Source organism: Pleurodeles waltl, chromosome 1_2, assembly GCF_031143425.1.
Source record: "Pleurodeles waltl isolate 20211129_DDA chromosome 1_2, aPleWal1.hap1.20221129, whole genome shotgun sequence".
Classification (NCBI taxonomy): Eukaryota; Metazoa; Chordata; class Amphibia; order Caudata; family Salamandridae; genus Pleurodeles; species Pleurodeles waltl.
In genome coordinates, this window is record NC_090437.1 from 138,200,958 (window position 1) to 138,221,864 (window position 20,907).

Below are 20,907 nucleotides of genomic sequence, written 5' to 3' on the forward strand. Positions count from 1 at the left end.
CTCTATGACATATTCCAGATGCAGCACAAAGAACTGCCACATAGACTTAAAAGGCGCAAAACTAGTCGACACAGGGATTTTTTCGTACTTAGGCATTGTGTTCGATGATAGAGGTACATGGGTACAAGCCATAAAAGCGAGAAAATTGTTATTCACGAAAACCGTTATGGCGATAAAAAACTTTTCTAAAAGGGTGGGGAGAGCAATTCCTAAAGATATGATGACTCTTTACAATGCGAAATGTGTTTCAGTAGTACTGTACGGGGCTGGACTCTGGGGATATCGAGACTGCACTACCCTACAGCTGATCGAAAATGCTCTCCTGAAAACAGTCCTAAGTGTCCCGCAATCAACATCAACATCAACAGTAGTATGCCATTCAGAAATGGGAGTAACATACCTCACAGATCTCATTCGTGTCAACCAATTCTACTCTGGCATAAAGTATGGACCTCGGATTCTGCGATGCTGAACAGGGCTATCATAGCAGATGCCCTAGCACTTACTCACTCGTCCAAAATCCCTTGGCTAAATTAGATAAAGCACTTTTTAATTAAACTAGGCCACCCTGAGCTGTTTTTTACTCCAGATGAATTGAAAACAATTTCCAGGAAAGACCTGAAAAACACTTGCCTCACCTACCTGGCCGAACTGAGATGGGATGCGGAGGTAAATAAACATAGTGTCAGGAGAAACCACATGATACAGCAAACAAATGGTATGGAACCATACTTAAGTAAAGTCACGAACCCAAGACATCTGTTTGTCCTTATGTGCTTGAGACTAGAGTCTTTTCATCGCCTCTTTAGTTTTCCCCTGATTAATGACTGGTCTCTACAACTGGAAAAATGCCCCTGCGATAATGTTTCCGATCAAAATACAATGCACACACTTCTCTTTTGTAAATATTATTCAACTTCTAGGAAAATGTTTGTGATACCACTTTTAAAATTAATGCATTTTAAACAATGTTGCCCAGCTTTTTGTATCTTTTATCCCTTCCCTCTATCATGGTTTGCAATGGATTAGCCTTGTTCCTGTGTTCAGTGATTAAGGTCAGACAATGCCTTGGGGCAAATGGGTGAGACTTCTAAGCGTCATATTTGAGATTACTTTATCTGTTTTAATCAAATTGTTTATTAACCTTCACCACTTTCTTAATCTTTTACCTGTTTGCATTTATATTTATACGTATTTTATTCTCTGCATTCTTCTTCCTTTTTTCTCTGAAAACTGTTTTTTTCTGCATAATGACTTTTATGATTGTTAAAAACAATTGAATAAAGTTTCTTTGATGATGATGATGACTGCCTCACAGATGCATATGCAGCTGGGGCTTACTCTCTGAATAAACTTTTTTTTTTTAAATAAAGCCACTCAACCACCAGGTCACTAAGTTTAGATGAGTCAGCAGCTCTTCCGACGATCCTGGGAATATCACAGAAGACCGGAGGGTTAGTAAAACCCATGCTGGCCAAATACTCATTGTTGGGCCTGACATCCTTGGTGTGGTATTCCCCCAAACCCTTTGCCTTCACCTCTACTGTTTGCTGAATTTGTTTCCGTTGGCTTTAAGACTCTGTGTACTTTACCACTGCTGACCAGTGCTAAACTGCTCGTGCTCACTCCTTCAAACATGGTAAAATTGGACTGCACATAATTAGCATACTTAATTTGCCTACTAGTAAATTGGACTCCATGTACTCAGCACCTGTAAATCAAATGCTACTAGTGGGCCTGCAGCACTTATTGTGCTACCAACTAACATAGCCCTTTGAAACATGTCTCAGGCCTGCCATTTTGACCTGTCAAAAAAACCTGTTGCCAGGCATAAACTGTTCTTTTTAATACTTATACGTCACCCCCTATGGTAGATCCTAAGGGCCCATAGAGCAGGATGCATTGTATTTAAAAAGTGTGTACTTAAATGTTACATGCCCTGGCAGTGATCAACTCCTAAAGTCGTTTTTTACTGTTGTAAGGCCTGTCTTTTCCATTGACTAACGCTGGGTTACCTTATCACATTTAATAAGTGCTCACTTTTTATTGAGAGTAGATAGAGATTTGCTGTTTACATTAAGATGACTTGTAATTTAAAACCGTTTTCAGTGTTGAAGTTATATTTTTTACAGTTCTGAAAATGACACTTTTGGAAAGTTGACATTTTCTTGTCCCAACCATTTCTACTTTCTGCCATTATCCTGGTCCACATAACTGTGAATGGCTCTGCTGTTGGGATTTGCATATTGCTTTCAGACAGTGACCCAAAGCGGGATTAGGTGTCGACATGTCAGGCAATCCTGCCAGGATGGGTGGGGAGGAGCTGTACCCGACCTACATACACTTCAAAGGACTTTGCCTCCTGCACACACAAAGGAATCTGACTCCAGGTCTGCCATGTCTTTTGTCACCCCCAACACCAGTTTGGACCGTTAACAGAGGAAGGGGAAGAACCTTCCAGAACCAGATGTGAAGAGAGGACAGGGAGACCCCCAAAACAAATCTGGCACCAGGTATAAATATTGAAGCTCCAGAGCTGCTCATAAGAACAGTATTGGATCTGTGGCCATTACAGAAGAATTGTCCTGCTACCAGAGGACTTCCCTGCGGCTTGAAGGACTGCCTTGCTGTCTGAGAAGGAAAATTGGACCTGCTTTCCTTCATCCCAGGCTACCCAGAGTAACTCCAGGGGTCATATGGTTTACCTCCAGTGGGGGTTACTGGAACACAACAAGCTTCAGGTGCCCACCTGCAACTGCCCATCTGACCTGCTACAGCTGGACCTACCAAGACCTGCAATTGGACCTCTTTGTTCTCTGCTGCTGGCCTGTGCTGGAGTGAGCACTGCCTGTACCCTTGGCTGGCATAAGTGAGAGCTCTTCCTAAGTGAAAAATTGAAAAATGTTAAGTTTGAGCTCCTTGCGGCTGTGAATAGATCAAGTTATGCCAAGATTCAGATCTCCACAACGACCGCTAATGCGACATCCTAGTGAAAACTGCTCTTTGTGTAAAGATTGACCACCAGCACCGACCAAAAACGTGAGAACTGCACTTTGCACTATAGTGATAGTCTGCATGAAGCTCCAATAACAGCTGTCTGCAAAGCTTGACCAAGGACTTTTTTGTAATAAGTTCAGTTGCGTAGATCTAAGAATCTTTTTCTTTTTAATTGTTTGTTTATTGTTGAGGCAGACAATACAATACAATGCAACAAGACTTAAGCAGTCAAACATATGAGCTGCTGTAGCATACAGTACTGGCAATGAAATACAGATCAGCTTAGCAGAGTCAGAGTAGAAGTGACTGACACAGGACTAAAAAAAACAACCATCCATAGACAAAAGTCAACCTGGGTGGCCACTCCCAGAACAGAGCATCCGACCAACAGAGACAAGATACTAATTGACCAGTTCAGTGGCATGCTTCATCCAGCAGTGAGAGTGAACAGGTATGCCTGGAAGGGCTCCCAGAGGTCTCTGAGTTAAGCATCCCTGGGAGGGTGGCGGAGTAAGTTTAAGACTATTCTTCACACAGTCATGTCTTTTAGCCAATTCTTAAAACTAGAGGATCTGCGACCACCCCATGGAAACTCTACGTTTACCTAGCAGGATCATGGTTGAGGAGATTTTGCGTAAGCCCTTGGGAATGTTTTTAATATGACCCAATAGAAGTGTCAGGGGAGAGCCAAAATTCATGATGTCATAGTCCCTTCAGCAGTCATGACTTGTTACCAGAATGTGGCAAGCTCCAAGCAGCTCCATCTCAAATGGAGGAAATTCACCAGCCACACACCACATCCTTTACATCTAGTGCCCTCAGTGTGAGTATAATTAACTAATATCATTGCGGTAAGGTAAGACCTTTACAGAAACAGGTAGTGTATTAATCTGTATCTATCATTGGGGGAGACTTCTTTGGTTTGTTGGCAGCAATATTTCCAAATTTCATCAGTAACATCAGTGCCCAGCTCAATAGACCATTTTTCCTGTGCCCTGGCATGCTCCCCTTCCAGCATAGCCATGAGAGCAGTGTACAATCAGGTGATCAGTATGATATGGCGTGGGATAGCTAGAAGGATGGCCACACCTGGCTACTCTAGCTGCTGTTCAGGAAGGTCCTGATAAAGTTGACACGCAGCATGATATAGCATACCATATGTAATAGTGTCCATGAGTGTGTTCAACCTCCCCACCACCAGATATTCTAAGGTTTTTGAATGTATGATCCGTGTACAATTCACCCAGCATATCAGTGTGTTTTTGCCTGAGATGTGTCATCATAGTGGATTTGTGATCCATCCAGAGAGGGCCATAGTGTTTAATAGGATTTAATGGAGGGTAGGGTATAGTAACCCTGCAAAACAAGGCCTGTCTAGACAGGGCTCAGGCTCTACATCTCATTATGTGTATCTCATCCCTATGTCTAGCAAACTGGGAATGAGGACCCTCCTGTATAAGGAAGGGGTGTATCTGCCCCTGTTCCAGAGCAGCTTGTGGGGGCTCTCTGCTATCATGCATCCAGTGATGTACAAACTGTACCTGGACCACTAGATAATAGACCTCGAAGTGAGGCACTGCAAATCCTTCCCTGTCATAAGGTAGGTGCAACCTGCTCCAGCTCAGCCAAGGCTGCCAGCCTCACCAAGCGAATCATAAGTGAATTCAGATGGTCAAAAAAAGCCTTGTTCAATGGGATGTGTATATTCTGAATAATGTATAGTTTCAGCAGTATCACTGTCTTCATCAAGGCTATTCTTCCCTCCAGAGATAGTGATTCTGCCCACCAGAGATAGTGAAAGTGTGATCCATCTATCCACCTGTACACTTAGGCTTTCAGCATATTTACCATATTTCTCTAGGAGGATCTTCTGAGGATTTACATGGTAGAGGATTCCCACATGGCTCTGTCCATCACTGTAGCTGGTAGCGAGGGGAGGGCTGTGCAGTAGCACGCATGAGGGGGTGCTATAATAGATTTCAACCAGTTGATTCAAAATCCACCTGGACAAATGAATTGTAGTATCTGATCAATAAGTAGGCTTAGGTTTATGGCAGGGTTTCTTACCACAAGCAGGGCATCATCTGCATACATAAATAGAAAAGTGTACTGATATCCTATGTTGATCCCTCATAGACTATGAAACTACCGTAGGATGCAGGCCAAAGGTTCCACCAAAAGAGCAAATAAAATAGGTGAAAGGAAGCAACCTTGTTGTGTACCTCTGCCTATCTGGATTGCTGAAGATATATCTCCATTCACCCAGACCCGTGCGAGGGTAGTCTGTGTAAATGAGCTAAACCCACTTTATCATGGTCCCATCCAATCCCATTCTTGCCAGCACTCCAAGGAGGACTGTCCATTCCACAGTGTCAATTGCCTGTGCAGAGTCTAAAGAAATGCTCCCATTTTTCGGTCGGTCTAATTGATGTGTGATGGCAAACAGTGACCTAACTTGTCAACAGTGTGTCTCACAGGGATGCAGCCAGCTTGATCTGGTGAAACCACATCGACCTACATTGATGAACGTTCCCAAAGCCCAGCCTTCTCTTAGCACTATAGGGATGTTCAGCCTCCTTCAATGCAAGCAGAATTATTTGTGCTGGAGTTAGAAGGTAACTTTTCCACAGGGCTCACCTGGTCCATGTATCTAACTTGTGATCCATAGCGGTCAGCATGAAATTGTGACTTTCCCCTAGTCTAGCACAACCAGATGACTATGAGTGGCGCTTTGTGTCTTTAGGCTCTATTTTTACTAGACAATTTTAAACTGAATAGCTACAGTTCCAGTGATTGGATTTTTGTCCTTCTGGTACCATTTTATTTGTTAAAAAGTACTCTATTTATCTAAATTGGTTTGGGATTATATATGTTATAATATTGTCAACAATAGGACTGCCAGATAGCTAAAGCTGTCTGTAGGGAGACCTAAAATTGAGGGCTGATGGTAAATCACAGCTCCACCAAAATGAAAGTACTTCAGGTATAACCTTTTAATTGTACAGTAATTATTCATTGTTGCCACTGTTAATACAATACCACTGGAGTAAATACCAGTAATATTTGTGAAACACATATTTTCATGCATTTTTCGATGAATAGTTAACTGGGAGGGTACAATTCACTGCTGCCCATGGCTTCATTTCAGTTTCTATGGCATTGAAGCACAACCACACATAACCAAGGCTTCATGTTGTGAACGCTGTTAAAGGGTTTTACCCATTTGAAGATCATCCATGAGGGAACTCTTAGTTTGTCTGTTGAATTTGATCAGTTTAGCTACGTTTTTTTCTGTAGTGGATATTACTCGTAAAAATGTAACTTCCACTGGTGGCAAGGCATTCACAGTGGGCAGCTTTTTGCCACTGATAGTAATTCTGGCACAGCGGATATGACTGGCTGAAAGTAGTTCCTCCATTTGTAATGGGCAGCATTTTCTGCTGGTAGAAGCCGCTATTTTACCGCCAGGTGTATAGCTATTGTCCTTTAAGTGATGAATCCCTTGATGCCAGCTCTAGAGAGGCTGGGCAAGATCAGGTTACCAATAGCCTTAATTCTTTGCATACAGTTTTGCATCATGAAATGTGTAACGTGTTTCTTTGACAGGGCAATCATCATATTAGACATTGATGTTAGTCATTAATAACTTCCACTTCCCTTTTTTTGCAATGTTGTGTTCATGCAATTTTAAACATTGTCTCCTAGCACTGGCCACTGACGCCTGTGCCGCAGATCCCAGCCGCAGGCTTCAAGAGCAAATACAAAGCATGCAGACACTTGTCGAGGAGCTACAAAGAGAAAATGAAGGTATTGTATTTAATTGTACTAGCATTTAGATAGCGCTATCTACTTCTATGAAGTAATGAAGCACTTTGCGATGTGTCACAGATGGGCGATACTGGCGTTGTTTAGTCCATTCTTAAAGAATATCATAATATATTATCTGCGTATTGGGGCAAAGCTGGACTTTGTATTTATGTGATCCCTGTTGCTAAACATAGTTCACTACCAGGGTGGCCAGGTACACAAACGGTATCTTAGACACATCTTTTTCATAATATCGTCTGTCGATGCGTCGCGTTACCTCACTATTATGGCTGTTGTTTCTGAGATTTCAAACTGCTATCACTGTGTTGTTAGTGTGTCAGTTGGATGTCTCCGTGTTCGGGAACACTTAAAAAGACAATTTCGCTATCCATTCAAATCAATCAAAATGATGTTAGTATTCTTCGTTGTTTGATATTTCGTAAATGCGTAAGGATATATTTCCTGTCAGTGATTCTTGACTTTTACTGCCTGCATTCAATTTGCAACAAGGGGATGGATTGATTACTTAAATGAATCTCATTCACTGGACGATCGGTCGAACCGCATAAAAGTCCATCATTTTTCACCGACCTTGCCACTCCCATCTTATGAAATCAGTGAGTTGATCCTCAGTGGAATCCTACCTTTTGCACATGCTGTGACTAACTCCCACAATAATAGCTCCACATCAGATACAGTCTGTGAGTATCAGAGCTAGTTCGTAGTGAGGTTAGCTACAATATGCCGAGCTCAGCTCAACCAGCACTGTTCACCTTTCCATGCGTGCCAAAGCCTCAGTTCGGTCTTTCACCAAAAACCTGTACAGATTGGAATTTGTGGCGCAGTCCCAAATCTTTTACCATTTTACATCTTGAGACCCAGTCCTACAGGCCATGCAAATCCCATCTATCCCGAAGGTGTCACATGCCACTAGATGAATCCTGCTAGCCATATATCGTCTGATCTGGCTGCAACCAACTACTTCGCAGTTTCATTTTCTGGCCTTGAAGTAGTCACAAGGAAAACAGATCAATAAACTAATGAATGAACAGGTGTTTGTTTGTACCCTAGGGCCTGATTTATATGTTGACAGCATGCATACTCCTCCACATTACAACACTACTGCCAACATAATGATTCGTCTGCCAAATTTTAGATGCCAGTGGACTTTTGGTTTAGTCTCAGTGGAGACTACTCAATCTCTGCCAATATTAAACCCCTCCAAATGACCGGTGGAGTAGGAGCCTTTGAACTCAGACCTCTAATTCTGCCCACCTAATTAAGATTGGCAGAATTAGAGGTCAGTTTACACTGCCCGTCCCCACCATGAAAACTCTTAAGTGGTATGGGGCAGTGACAACTGCTAAATGCTCCTCTCGCAATAGCCCTCATGCCTTCTCAAGGGAATGTGAGTGACAAGAGGGAGTAAGAACTGCTTCAATTTCTTATGCTTCTTTTGTGGCTTGCCAGACGAAATAGATCTTGATAAAGATGGCATCTGGAATGGTTTCAACAATTTTTGGAGCAAGAATGGGACCTAAACTGAACCTTCCACTTGGACCACAATTTTGACTGGTTTAATCATGGGGTCTTCTTATGTTTGACGATGTAGAGTTTCACCTTGCAGTCATGAATGACCTTCAGGTTTAACCTGCTGCAGGCCTTAGATTTGTGACTTGAACCCAGGCACACCAAATGAGACAAACAGACATTTGTATTAGAGGGGAGTTAAATGTTTCATTCCGCCCATGGACTGGTAGATTTTGATGACCAAAAATGCAGTCGCAACAGACCTGAGCAAGATTTACCATTCCCTGGTGCCATTTTCTATAGCTGGCAGTCGTGAGCGATCGTAGTCAGAGAGCTGCTTCTTGAGTAGCTTTTCTACTCGAGCTACAGCAAAATCATCCTGAATGGCTATATGCTCTTGCAGACCGAATGGTGCTGTTTGTGCTGATTTTTCAGTGCTGTGCCTTTTCCAGTCCTGTTTAAATCACTGTAATGCACGGCATAACCCTCAATGTCCTTACATAGGTATGTAAGGGCATCAAGGGGTATGCACTGGAATGGATGATACCCCTCAGTCTTTTACATACCTATGTAAGGGCACCAAGGGATTTGCACCGCACCGTAGTGCACTGTATACCCCTCTTTGCCCTTACATAAATATGTAAAGGCACCAAGGGGTGTGCACTGCACTGTGTTGCACTGCAAACCCATTGGTACATGTTGAAAATAGCCCTTTCTGCAGGGTTATCCCCAAACTTTTTGCCTTTCTCCTCCTATTTTTCTGACCCTCTTTTTATTGGCTTTAGAACTTTGGGCACTTTACCACTGCCTTTTAAACCTGCCTCAGGCCTGCCACTGCAAGGCCTGCCTGTGCAGGTCACAGCCTCCGTAACTGGTGAAGTCAAACTACTTCCCAAGGCCGGAACTCACTTTTCAATACACCCAAGTCACCCCTAAGGTAGGCCAGAGATAGCCCTATCGGCAGGGTGATGTGTATGTAAAATGTAGGACACATATTTTTATGTGTTACGTGTCCTAGTAGTGACAGTCAGACTATTTTTTTTTTATTGCTGTGAGTGCTGCTCCTTCCATAGGTTTGCATTGAAAATTTCCTTATATATGTCTAAGTGGTAATTTGTGATCTATAAGGAGTAGTGTGGGCATGTTTGGTATGTATGGAATGGTAGTGAGAAATCCTGCTTACTGGTGTAGGTGGATTTTACATTACTATTTTAGAAATGGCACTTTTTGAAAGTGGGTATTCCCTGTTTATTACTCTGGTGCTTTGCAGCACGGCTGCAATCCATGTCTAAGGTAGAGTGAGCGGTGGGCTTTGTGCATACTCTCCAGTCAGCCGCCATCTATTAGGGAGGGTTAGATGTGACAGGGTTACATCTGCATTCATCTACATACTGATGGTCTTTCTGGGCTGGGAGAGAGGGAGGTGGGCACAATTTACATTTGTTTAGGCTGTGTCTTGCCCACACAAAAATAGCTTGTTTATCCCATACTGATATCTGGAGCCAGGGCAGAGGGGAAGGGAAATTCTTCTAACTGGTCAGATCTGGCTGGAACCTTCTCCCAATTTCCAGAAACTTGGCATTTTGAGTATAAGTAGAGGGTCTCTCGCCCCCTGATTCTAGAGCAGTTTTGGACCTAGGATGGAATCTCTGCCAGAGGGACTGCTGCACTGAGGGACTCACCTGGACTGTTCTTCTGTTGTTGCCCTGCTGCCTGAAGTACTGGTTGGCCTAAAAGAATTACTGGAGGGCTTTTTTGTTTGTTGCCCTGCTGCCAGCTGCACTCTGATTCTGGCTTGGTTGAACACTGCTGTGGGACTGTCAGGAGGAACTGCCATTGCTTGCCACATTGTGCTGGCCTGCCTACCCCTTGTTGTGTCCCCTTTTGTGCCTCCCAAGGAGTCCAGCAAACGCATGGTGAGTGCTTCTTTCATCACTTCCCCTGGTTCTTGGAACGTGATGTGTGCCTGGGGTCATTGCCCTGTGTTTTTGAGGAAAGCGTCTGGGGTGTGCTTTGTGGTTCCATCCACCTGGTTGCATTATCGTCTGGTGAGCTCTATGGGGACCGACCATATTGTACCTCACTGGCGCGTGGCCAGCGCTCTGTGGTACTCAGCACCCCTTGTGAAGCTGAGGAGGGAGGGCAACGCTGTGCTGGCAGCGCCCCTCAGCCCTGCACCCCGAATGACTGGAGACATAGTGCGGGCTGGGAGGGATGGAGGTCACCACACGGGACTGCTGCGCCTCCTGGCTTAAGGAACGTGGAGAGAAGGGCGTGCTGATCTAAAAGGTGCATATACAGCACAGCACCGAGTGTAGCCTGTGTCCAAACCACAGCACCTGTCAGCCCAAAGGTTCCAACCTCACTGATGTCACGAGGGAAGGAGGAAAGACAACTGCAGTGTCAGTCCCAACACAGGAGTGCTCCAGCCCAACCTGCAGCCACACTGCGTGAAAGGGAGGGCACAGGTAGCGACTGTGACTCCTGCTCTTGCACGATCAGGACGCAGGAGGCTCAGGGGATCTCCTCACTACCCTCTGCCACATGTGTGTGCCTTCCCTTAACCCAGGAGTCACACATTTGCATCATAGCCCGAGGGGCATCCAGTTCAACAGAGCTGTGCACTTGGGGCTGAAGTGCCCCAGCTCCCTCTAAATACTTCATTTTGGCCCTCACTTGGATGTTGTGGGTCCCTGGATCTCCTGTGCCTCAAGCACCAGGGGCTGATCCACTTCAGGGGTCTCAGGTGAGTTCCCTACACCGGGGTACCATATTCCTGGTCATCGAGGAGCAGTGGCTGCCTTGCCCTGAGAGTGGAATTACCCCATAAAGCCTAATACAGGTGCAGGAGCTTTTGAGCTACTGCCAATGTATATGTTGTGGCATTATCGTAATATGCGTAGTAGGCATGCAGGAGTTGCTGTAGCCTATAGTTCATACAGAATACCTTTGTTTGTACTTAGGCTCAGAGGTCTACCATAACCCTGCTAATAGGAGTGCAGGGATTACTGGGCCTAGGTGGATTTCTTCTCCCTGATGGTTCATGGAGATACTTAGTGATCTATGTGCTGCAGTAATTTTGTGGTGATATACACGTTCTAACCTCATTTTACATTACTTTGGCTCCTTGTCTAATTCATGTCGTTTCGAGGAAACTCCACTCACAGGACGTCTGCTGGTTAGGTAATTCATGCATTATCACAACCTATGTTGTCTCCTAGTAATTAATGTACCAAATTTCCCCATTGTAATGTCTTCTAAGACCTAGGTATTTACTGAACACATGATGCCATTTTGGTCTGCAAGCCGACCACCAAAACCGTGGGGAGGAGGCTGCCATCATACTGGCAGCCTTCCCCAAGTAGTATTAAGATGTTTTCACTGGGCTGAATGGCAGAAGCATTGTATTGTGACGTTTCTGCCCATCAGACCAACAGAAACAGTGCCACGACATTGGCCTTGGCTCCCTTAAGGGAGCCGAGGCCAATGCTGAGGCACAACAACACCCTCAGAATGCACACTGTCTAAGGGTGCCAGCAGGAGGGCCCCTGCACTGCCCATGCCATGGGCAGTGCAGAGGCCCCTTGTGGCCCTCAGCACTGGCTTTCCGGCAGAGTTATCATGGCGGGGATCCTGCCATGAAAATGCTGGGGGAAAGAGAACACATGATCAGCACGGCAGCGCTGAACTTAGCACCGCCATAGCTGACCACAACTCCGATTGCCGCCACCCTCTTGGGATCCACAATCCTAGCACTGGCAGTGGTCCCCTGGCGGTCCGACCGCCAGGATTGTAATCTGGCGGTCCGACCGCCAGTAGTGTGGTGGTCCGACCGCCACTGCGGGTTTTCAGTACGAGTACCACCAAACTCGTAATTAGGCCATAGTCACCCATACGCACTCATAGGGGTTGGCCAGGCCCTATCCCCAGCCCACTTTCTCACAGACAAAGGCTACGAGCTGCAGGGAGTTGGATACCTGCAAAGGAGGTTCAAATAAAGTTTTGTTGGACTTTCAATAGAAAAAGCATTTATTGTTATGCTAATACCTTTGATGCCATTTGACTAATATTCGCAAAAGTTTTCAGAAAAAAAATTCATCCCCCTTAGCTCTTCCCTGGAAAGTTTAGGGGTGATCTGTCAAGGCGGGGCTGAGAAAAAGGGAGGATCCCAAAATGCTTTTTCTCCATGCATTTTCCATTGGAGATTTTAGCCTGTGCTACAGCCAAAATGGCTGAAAATAATTACACCAAATGTGGCAGAAAGCTAGACCTTTACCCTGAATGTATGCTTTCGTGATTTTGTTTAAAATTGTTCATTCGTTTTTGAGAAGCTTAAGCTTTTATGTGTATTAACAGTTGGTATTCAGATATTCTCTGATTGGCCGCTTTAAAGTGGAGTCATCAATCCTGATCGGTTGGTCACAGCCTCAACAATATGTTGTGGCAGCCTTTACAGGACTCAGAGACATGGTCCCTGTAACTTAAAAAATTATATATATAAATGTGTGTGTATATATATATATATATATATATCAAAAACGAAGTTGTCCTCATGTGAAAGCGCACTCCCAACAGGTTAATTAAACGGGAAGAAAAAGCAAAGGCAGCAACTCACAGTGAATTTCTTAAAGCAGTTTCATTATTCCAGGCCTTTGGTTATAAAATCATCTCTGGACACGTGTTTCTAGGTCAATCCTTTCTTCAGCAGAGAAAAATATAGAAGTGTTTCACCCTCGTAGGTGCAGCCAGTGCTGGAAGTGTTCCAGGCATTTCTTTCTTGTTGAAAAGACCGGCATGGCTTCAGCTTGTCTAATTGCAGGCACCTGATTAATCTCTTTAATTACCAGTCCGCCCCAGTGGGCCTCTCAAGTGAGTGCAGTGCATGCTGGTTATGGATGGTTCACATGAGGACAACTTCGTTTTTGATATATAAATATATATATATATATATATATATATATATATATATATATATATATATATATAATAATATAATGAAATCCCTCTGTATGCTGCTTGCGGGCAACGAAACAAGATGCACTCCAGAACCGACAATATTTTAAAAGTTTATTGCCAATGTCTTGTTTCGTTGTCGGTAAGCAGCATACAGAGCAATTTCATTATATGTGTGGTATTCTGGCTTCCTGCTCAACACACTGGCCCCGCTAGGTGGATGTATATATAAAGGGTCAGGATGTGCTCACCTTGCCCCTTTCTAGATGTCTTTTTTTAATTCATTTAAAAGGAAATGTGGTGGGTTGGGATCCCCACCCCTTGATTGTCTGGCCACAGCATTGACCAAATGTTGTGGCAGCCACTAATGGACTCTGGGACATTGGTCCCTTTTGGCATGCAATTAATGATTGCCAGGGTTTGAGGGTGACACAAAGGAGCACATATAAAGTGTGATGACAGATTTTAAACACATGGTAAATCATTTGTTGGTGGTACCATACTACTGTTAGGAATTGTGGTGTATTCTAAGGTGATCTTACTCTGTGTAAAATGCTGATCCTCTGTTGGGATTTGATGTTTGAGAGAAAACTGTTTTCTCTCATTAATGTTCCATACTGGTTATAGAAGGTCCTTCAGAAACAAAAAAAAGAGAGCCTATTTTTTTGTAAATTCACACTATCTTCCTCTGCCATGTGTGTGAGAGGAGGCCTCTTTTTGCTTGGTAAGCCCCCCACTTTTTGTCTGATGTTGATGTGTACTAGAAGTTGTAGTGCCCAGGGCCCCTGCTAACCAGGATCCCTGGGCCAGAGCTCTTTCCCTAAATCTTTCGTGATGCTTGGCAAAATTGGATACATCCTTAAGTATCACTGTAAGTCTCTAGTAAACAAGTACACCAGTACCCAAGGCATGGGATATTGAAGGTATGCCCCTGAGGGCAGCAGCCTTGATTGTGCCCCCCCCCCCGAGGACCCTGCACCCAGATGCACCGAGCACTGCCATTGCAGGCAGAGTGTACTGGGGCAAATCTAAAAAAGCAAACTCAACATGGCACACTCCCTTTGTGCCCTGTCCACCCTACACTGCATATGTTATGGGTAAGTCACCCCTTTGTCAGGCCTTGCAGCCCTAAGGCAGGGTGCACTATACTATGGGCCTGATTACAACTTTGGCAGAGGGGGTTAATCTGTCCCAAATGTGACGGATAGCCCACCCACCGTATTACGAGTCCATTATATCCTATGGAACTCGTAATACGGTGGGCGGGATATCTGTCACATTTGGGACAGATTAACCCCCTCCGCCAAAGTTGTAATCAGGCCCTATATGTTAGGCTATAGTTGCATGAGCAAAATGCCCCCACTGTGTTCTTGCCTAATCTGAGACATAGTGAGTGAACAGAGCAGCCATTTTATGTACATGTACTGGACACTGGTGAAACACGAGTTCCCCAGTTCCATGATGGCCACTCTGCACCCTGGTTTGCTTGGTATCAAACAACTCAGGATGATAAATCCAAACTGGTACCAGTATTGGATTTATCCCTAAATGTACCCAGGGATCACCCTAGAGATGCTCTCTGCAAAAGCTAGCCTAACTGGCATGGTTGCTGACTGGTTCCAACCGGCATGCTTCAGACAGCCAATATACAAACCAGGAGGAGAGCCCTGGCTCTCTGGTTTGTAAGAGAGTGCTGTTCCTGGGTGGGGGAGCTAACACCCCCTCCCTCAGGAATGTGCACTCTCCTGTTGGTGAGCTTCATAGGGCTACTGCCCTTGAAACTTGAGCCCCCAGACCTGCTGCTAGCAGCAAATGGCTTACCCCTTTGTCAACCCCCACTTTTAGCAGGAGCAAAGGCTGGAAACCTCACAAAGGGTAGGAGGAGGGGTCTCACTGACCATGTACCACCTCTGTGGGCTTGCAGGTGAAGTGGACCCTCCATTTCATTTTCTTCCATGTTGGATGGCAGGGAAATAGCCAATGGGTTTTAGGGTAGCGACCCTTCCCACAGGAAGTGGATACTGTGGTGGGTGTAGCCACTCAAGGGTAAGTGTCCCATTGGACACTGCCAGGTTCCCCCTAAAAAGCCCACTAAATTCAGTATTTAGTGGGCTCTCCTAGACCAAGAAACCATATTCATCAGGAAGAAAAGAAGACAGCGCCAACTAACCCGACAAGACAAGAACAGAGGACCTGCTGCACTAGAAGAATTTCCAAGACCCCTGCTTGCTGCACCAGAGTCCCGACAATCGCCACTGGAGAGGAGTTGACCACTGGACCAACCCCAAAAGACCCAGAGGTCCTCCAGACTTTGCAAATAGCTTGAGATATCCCTCCTAAGTAGAGGCACCACTCAAAAAAACTAAGAAATCTGCAAAGAACCAGCAAACCAGTGAGGGTCACTTCACCCACCTGATGATATCTCCGCTACCGGAAGTTGAAGCCAGACCCGACAAAACACCACCAACAGCCCGGAAGAGACATAAAAGTGTGCCAGCTTTGGTGGCACTGCACCCTCCCATGGCCGAGTTGTGTCAATATTGGTCCGTGCATATCAGACAACAACAAAAACAGTTCACCCAAAGCTGCAACTGGGTGAGGAGGAAGCCAAGACCTCTAACTTGCCCTGCATCCACCCGCAGAGTGCCCTGCATCTCGGAATCTGCTGTGTGCCCCTGGTCCCTTACCCCATGTGACCTCAACAGCCCAAGGGGACCCAAAGGCATCATCTTTAAATATGCGAACCAACTCCTTTTCCCGGTGGCCCCTCCCATTGGCTCTGTGCCAAAAGACTTTCCAGCCCTGCTCCTGCTGGAACCGGGAGCTACCTGAGACTCTCCAGCTGGCACGATGTACGCAGCAACCTCATCGACAAGCCTGCAAAAGAAGAGACTGGTAACTCAGTGTCATTTTATAAGCATTTTTCTAGGTGGCCTTTCATTGATTCCTTTGGTGCGGAATTATGCACAGAAATACTAACTTTATTAAAACTTTGAAAAATCATAACTCAAAAAGTGCTTTACATATTTTAACCATATTGGTCTTAAAAATTATATAAAAGTCTGAAGTATTTTTGATAAATTCTGGTCTCCAGTTATTCATTGAGTGTGTGTGGTGCATGATTGATTTTGTGAGTAAAACAAATGCTTAACACATCTCCTGGATTAGCCTAACTGCTCGATCAGCTACCATAAAAATTGGAGCATTAGGTGGTCTAATTGTTACCTCCGGAAACCAATGTGTGGTTGCCTGGACCCTCTGCACAGTGTGCGAAGTTCTGCACACCATATATAGGGCCAGCCTCCCACAACGTGAGAATAAAGTCTGACAAAGAGAGTATAGCATGTATTTTCAAAAGTAACATTCTGCCATTTAATTCCTGTGGGCTCTAATGAAGCCTCCTTCCGTGTTCTAATGAACAATTAGAGCATTAACATTCTATAAATATATGTCCAAAGCGTGGCACACTTAAAGCCATCTTGATGGAATCAAAACTGTCGAACTTAAAACAGTTTCTTCAGAAATAAACAAAACAGGACTTTTTTCTTATAGAAATTAGGGTTAGTGCTCTAGAAGGCTGAAATGATGACACATTTTCATGGAGAACGGAAGGCAAGGGGCAGGCATAGCAAGCTGACCACAGACGGCAGGTCGGCATTGTCAGTGGCAGCCCAATAGACCATGTAGGACAGGCAAGAGGGAGCAGGAGCATGCCCACAGAGGGTTTACTGACAGAATATCAAAACCCTAATATCGTGACTCAAAAATATTGAGACAAAAATATTGAAGACAAAAATATTGTTATCCTATACCTCCAATGAAAATGACAAAAATATTGAAAAATATATATTGTTATACACTAATCTCAAAACAAATAGCCAAATGTAAATAATATATTTAAATAAAATATACAAATATATACAAATATATATTTCTTTAAACACACATATATATGTATGTTTACTGACGCATATATAATTCAAAACTACCATTAACATAATATTGTTTCATTATTTTATACAATATACACACACAACATATTAAAAACTGTAACAACTAACCTATTATATATATTAAAATATATTACAAACATTGCTGATTAAAACGAATATCATTTCAAATACCCAAGAAAACAAGAAAATGAATATATTTTTAAGCAATATAAACAAAAATGTTAAATTCTAACAATAATACATATACTATTCACACTTGAGTCAGTGCAACAGTAGGGAAAGCATTGGACTCAGGAAGGGTATAATTTACTTTTCCTTTTCCAGTGAGTGCAAAACTAAGGAGAACATTGGACTCAGGAGGAGTAAAACGTGCTGGTCCCACTTCAGTCTGTGCAACAGTGGGGAGACTGTTGGACTCGGAATGGGTCAAATTTACTATTCCCACTCCACTCAATGCAACAGTATGGAAAATGGACTCTGGAGGGGTAAAATTTACTATTCCGACTCCAGTCAGTGCAACAGTAAAGAAGGGGAACCATTTACTATTCCCACTCCAGTCAGCACAACAGTAGGGAAATCGTTGGCCTCAGGAGGGGTACAATTTACTATTCCCACTCCAGTTGTTGCAACAGTAGGGAAAGTGTTGGATTTAGGAGGGAAAAATTGACTATTCTTACTCCAGTTGGTGCAACAGTATGGAAAGTGTTGTACTGAGAAGGGGTGAAATATATTATTCCCACTCTAGCCTGTGCAACAGTAAGGAAAGTGTTGGACTCGGGAAGTAAAAGTTACTATTCCCAGTCCAGTCAGTGCAACAGTAGGGAAAGCATTGGATTCTGGAGGAATAAAATTTACTATTCGTCCTCCAGTGAGTGCAACATTAGGGAAAGCTTTAGGTTGAGGAGGGGTAACATTTTCTACTCCCACTAAAGTCCGTGCAACAGTAGAGAAAATAGTAGATTCAGGGGGAGTAAAGTTTACTATTCCCACTCCAGTCGTTGCTGCAGTAGGGAAAGCGTTGGACTCAGGAGGGCTAAAGTTTGCTATTCCCATTCCAGTCTGTAGAACAGTAGGGAATGTGCTTCACTTCAAAAACATACCTTATTCTGATGCAATTATTACTTTCATAAAATTATAAAACGTAACATATAATTAAATATATATTAGAATATATATTAAAAACAATGAACAATTAAAATAATTTACATTTTTTAATAATTAAAATAAAAAATATTATTTACTATTGTTTCATTAAATTCTCACACTATAGTCAAACATTTAACATATATCTAAATTAGAAAATATAATAATTACACAATTTACAGTTAATTAACAATTACATAATTAATAATTTAGCAACATTTTATAATTCATAAATTTGTATTTAATAAACTTCCTACCGTATACCCCTACAAACCCAAGAACTTGCACCTCAAATACAACTTAAAAAATTATATTTACACAATTTACATACTTAATAAAATAAATAATTATCAATTAAAGAATATATACATTTTTATACTTAATTTACTTACCACACTGTACCCCTACAAACCTCACAACCTGGTACAACACTATAAATTACTATTTTACAATTAAGTAAAAAATATAAATAACAAAAAATTACAAACTATTTTTAACCCCTTGGCAGCGAAGGACGTAACGGTTACGTCCTTGGCTGCGGCGCTGAGGCACCAAGGACGTAACCGTTAGGTCCTTGGACTGGATCATGGTGGGAGTGCACCCCCACTGCAGGGATGGAAGGGGAATCGCTTCCCCTTCCACCCCCGCCCGTGCTGTCTGTTGACGTCAGTGAACGATCGCGCACCGACCTCATCAGAGGTCTGCCCCTTCCAGCGACGATCGGAGGAGAAATGCTTTTGCATTTTTCCTCCAATCATGTGGAGGGGCCGAGAAAGGCATCAAAGGAAAGGAAAGGCCTTTCCTTTTCTTTGATGTCTTTCTCAGCATTCCACGATGCTATTGGGCAGCAGAAATGCCCACTAGACACCAGGGAGTTATTCTTTTTTTTATTTCTATGCATGAGGGGAGCGGCCCCTTGGGCAAGGGCCTCTCCCCAGGGGGGCAAATCATTTTTAAACCATTTCTGCCCCTCGTGGGGGCAGATCGGCCTGTTATAATTAGGCTGATCTGCCCCAAGGGGGCAGGGCAGAAACCGCTAGACACCAGGGCTAATTGTTTTGTTTATTTTTGTTTTATATATATATATATATATATATATATATATATATATGGGGAGCGATCCGTTAGGCAAGGGTCGCTCCCCCGGGGGCAAAATTACTCTTAGGCCATTTCTGCCCCCCTGGGGGCAAATCGGCCTATTTTTATTAGGCCAATCTACCCCCAAGGGGGGCAGAAACCACTAGACGCCAGGGATTTTTTTATATATATATTATTGAATGAGGGGAGCGGCCCCTTGGGCAAGGGCCGCTCCCCAGGCAGGCACAATGTTTTTAGGCCTTTACTGTCCCCCTTGGGGCAGATCGACCTATTATAATTAGGCCGATCTGTCCACAGGGGGGGGCAGAAACCCCTAGACACCAGGGATATATCTTTTTTTTGTTTATTTTTTTTTATATGGGGAGCGTCCCCTTAGGCAAGGGTCGCTCCCCTGGGGAGCAAATTGTATTCAGGCCATTTCTGCCCCCCTTGGGGGCAGATCAGCCTATTTTTATTAGGCCAGTCTGCCCCCAAGGGGAGCAGAAACCACTAGACTCCAGGGATTTTTATTTTTTTGCGTCAATTTTACGCAAGGGGAGCGACCCCTTAGGCAAGGGTCATTCCCCTGGGGGGGCAAATTTATTTTAAGCCATTTCTGTCCCCGTTGGGGGTAGATCGGCCTATTTCTATTAGGCCAATCTAAACCACTTAGACACCAGGGATTGGTGTGTGTTTATGTGTGTGTTTTGTTTGGGGGCAGCCCCTTGGGCAAGGGTCACTCCCCATGGGGGCACATTACTGTTGGCCATATCAGATCAGCCTATTTTTGGAAGGTCCATCTGCCCACAAGGGGGGGCAGAAATCCCACCAGAGACTTGGGAAGGATTTGTTTTCAAAATAGGAGGGTGGGGGTATGGCCATACCCCCATCCCAAACAAATGGGGCCAAAGTTGTTCTCCCCACCAGTAGGCAGATGCAGCAGTTACCCCCGAACCACACCCCAGGAGACAGAAAGTCTAGTAGATGCCAGGGAATTAAAAAAAGAAAAATAGTGGTGTGGTGGCTACCAACCATTATGGGCCAGGTTATGCCCCCACCCCAACTAAAGGGGGTGACAGTCTTTCAGCTCTCCCCCACACACTTAAACACCTCATCCCACGGCAAGCAAGAGGACATTTGATTATTTTAGATTTTGGTTTTACATTTAAGCCATGAGAGCTTGGCTAACTCTCAAAATCGTCCCACTTGGAATGGTATGGGTTGCACTTTTTGGACTTTGGGATGCTGCCATGTAGAAAAATCCACAAGACCTAGGCACATCTGAAAACTAAACATCTGGGTGAGTCCAGGGTGGTGTGCCTCACATGCACCCTTCACCATTTTCTTACCCACAATGCCCTGCAAACCTCCAACTGTGCTGGAAATCACACATTTCCCACATTTTTGTGATGGAACCTTCCAGAATCTGCAGGAATCCACAAAATTC

General features: G+C 44.0%; 1 long non-coding RNA gene across 1 annotated transcript in view; it reads left to right on the forward strand.

The window, feature by feature from the left end:
* LOC138295383 (uncharacterized) overlaps positions 1 to 20,907 on the forward strand; it is a 116,302-nt gene that overhangs the window by 54,717 nt on the left and 40,678 nt on the right. The window contains exon 2 of the long non-coding RNA XR_011203589.1: positions 6,703 to 6,804. This is a non-coding gene — a long non-coding RNA (uncharacterized lncRNA). The remainder of the gene's footprint in view (positions 1 to 6,702; positions 6,805 to 20,907) is intronic.